The sequence below is a fragment of the Epinephelus lanceolatus genome, chromosome 24 (assembly GCF_041903045.1).
Source record: "Epinephelus lanceolatus isolate andai-2023 chromosome 24, ASM4190304v1, whole genome shotgun sequence".
In the NCBI taxonomy this organism is placed as follows: Eukaryota; Metazoa; Chordata; class Actinopteri; order Perciformes; family Serranidae; genus Epinephelus; species Epinephelus lanceolatus.
Window position 1 is genome coordinate 20408126 of NC_135757.1, and position 2378 is coordinate 20410503.

At 45.7% G+C, this 2378-nt stretch overlaps 2 long non-coding RNA genes across 2 annotated transcripts; both read right to left on the minus strand.

Moving 5' to 3' along the window:
* Positions 1–238: 238 nt before the first annotated feature.
* LOC117250314 (uncharacterized) lies at positions 239–724 on the minus strand. The gene is made up of 3 exons (XR_004501079.2): positions 659–724; positions 421–516; positions 239–313 (listed from the first exon to the last, which is right to left on the minus strand). It is a non-coding gene; the product is annotated as an uncharacterized LOC117250314 (long non-coding RNA).
* Positions 725–1176: 452 nt separating this feature from the next.
* LOC117250315 (uncharacterized) lies at positions 1177–1648 on the minus strand. The gene is made up of 3 exons (XR_004501080.2): positions 1569–1648; positions 1394–1474; positions 1177–1262 (listed from the first exon to the last, which is right to left on the minus strand). It is a non-coding gene; the product is annotated as an uncharacterized LOC117250315 (long non-coding RNA).
* Between the last annotated feature and the right edge of the window lie 730 nt (positions 1649–2378).

Below are 2378 nucleotides of genomic sequence, written 5' to 3' on the forward strand. Positions count from 1 at the left end.
CTGTAAAGATAGAACAAAGATGTGATGAACATAGCATGACACCCCTCCACACACCTGCACACATAGAAAATGTGTTCAATCTTTACAGAAACATACATGGAGGAATGTTTCTGTAAAGATAGAACAAAGATGTGATGAACATAGCATGACACCCCTCCACACACCTGCACACATAGAAAATGTGTTGTTTCTCACCGATGGAGGGAGGGAAGGAAATCTTTCTCATCTTGGAGGCCTTTGAATGGCCTCCAAAGATGGGACCCAGCACCTTGTATATGCTGGAGGTTGTTGGGATGGGGGTTGGTGCATCCTCCTATTACAGAGCCAAGCACAGGAGAGAAATGTCAGATGTGTTGTTTAGCTTTGTTAGTAAATAAAATTTAGCTTCATTCAACATTTCTGCTCTCTAGTCTCACTCACTTCTTCACTGGCGTCCTCGTCTGCATCCTCCCCCGTCCCCTGCAGGATGTCTTCGACAATCATTGTCAGACCCTGCTTCATGGCCTGCTCATCGTCCTGTAACAGAAAATTTGCAACATGGTGTGTCATTATTACCAGGAAATAGAAAATAGCATTGATTTTCAAAGAAGACTTAAATGCAGAGGATTAGGGGGCCCACAAGATGGGATACACTGAAAAAAAAAAAGATTTCACTCACTTCAGACTCCTCCTCCTCCATCTCCTGAGGCAGCAGGTGCGGTTGGCCTTCCTGGCCTTCTTTGAGGAAGGAGCTGAAGGAGCAGACGCGCTCTTCTTGGGTGCAGAGGAAGGAGTCAGAGAACACAGGAAAAGAAACAGAAGAAATTATAAGACAAACTTTTGTGAAATACATGAATGTTGCACAAAATGATTGTGTGTAACACACTTTGCTTGACAGATTCTACTAAATTGATTATTTTTCTCTTCTTACCTTCTCCTCCTCCTCCTCCTTCTCCTCCTAACTCTCCTCCTCCCTCTGCTCCTCCTCCTCCTCGCTGTCCACCTTCCTCTGCTCCTTCTCCTTCTCACTCTACTCCTCCCTCTGCTCCTCCTCCTCCTCGCTGTCCTCCTCCCTCTGCTCCTCCTCCGCAGCCTTGCTGCTGGTCTGATCATGAAGAAAGAATGATAAGGCATGTTTGCATTAAATGTGTAAGCATTGAAAAATAAATCAAACATTACATTTCATTCTAGTATAATCTAACCAAAGGAGCTACAGGAGGAGCCTCCTCCTCCTCCTCATCGCTGCTGCTGCTGCTGCTTCTGCTGCTTCTGCTGTCAATCACCTGGATACAGTGAAAAGATAAATAGAGAACAAGTTTCAGATCAATAGTTGTTACAACACTTGCTGTTATTGTATTACAGACTACAATAAAATCATATCAACAAAACATGCTCTACACTGATATATGCTAACCTCTGCAGACTTGGAGCTGTGTCCTGTCCGAGGGGCGGGAGCTGGCCTCTGAGTGCCGCTGGTCCCCTCTCCTGCTGCGTCCTGAGAAATTGATTGCAAGCGAAAAAAGTGTTAATTTACGATGACTTACATTTGATCACAGCTGGGAATTGCCATGTATTTGAAATTCACTTACACGGAGGGCGGCATTGGCCTCCCTGAGGTCCCTGTTTTCCCTCTCCAGCTCCCGCACTGTCTTCCTCAAGTTAATGCACGCCGAGTTGGCACAGCCGCCAGGAACCTCCTCTGGCTCCTCCTCCTCGTCATCTGAAATTTCCAGGGTGGAGACCATTGGAGGGTCCGGCTGCGTGGCCTTCAGGGCCCTCAACCTAGCGATGGCTGTGCGCCTTTTGAGGGCTTTGATTTCCCTCGAAATGCAGGCTTCTGTGTGGTCCTTGTGCCCCCTCAAGTGTTCTTCCAGCCATATAACATATGGCCATATAACATATGGCTGGCACACTGGGAGGGGGCACGGTCCACCACCGACTTGAATCCTTCCGGTTGCCAACTGATTGAGGATTTGCCTCTCATTAGGGTTTTTAAGCCTGTGCCACTCGGCCAGGTGCATGGAGAGCCACTTAATTGTTTTCCTGCAGATGGGGCACACCGCTGGATGTTTTGGTTTTGTCATCTATGAAAGGAAAAAAAAATATTTTCAGTGATTTGGAGGCGATAACTGCATCTTTTAGATTCTGCATTTCCACTCAAATTGCTCATGTTTCCACTAAAAATGCACTTATCACATCTAAAATCAGGCAGGACGAATGAATACACTCCTGTAAGACATTTAGAATGAAGTATTGATACATAACTGACCACAGTCAGACTTGTAATACAGAAAGTCAAAGGCCTTGTTCACCTTGACTGACTGACCTTGACTGCGCACCTTTAAAACTTGATATTTTCACCAAAATGCATCAAAACACAACAGAATGAGCATAAAACA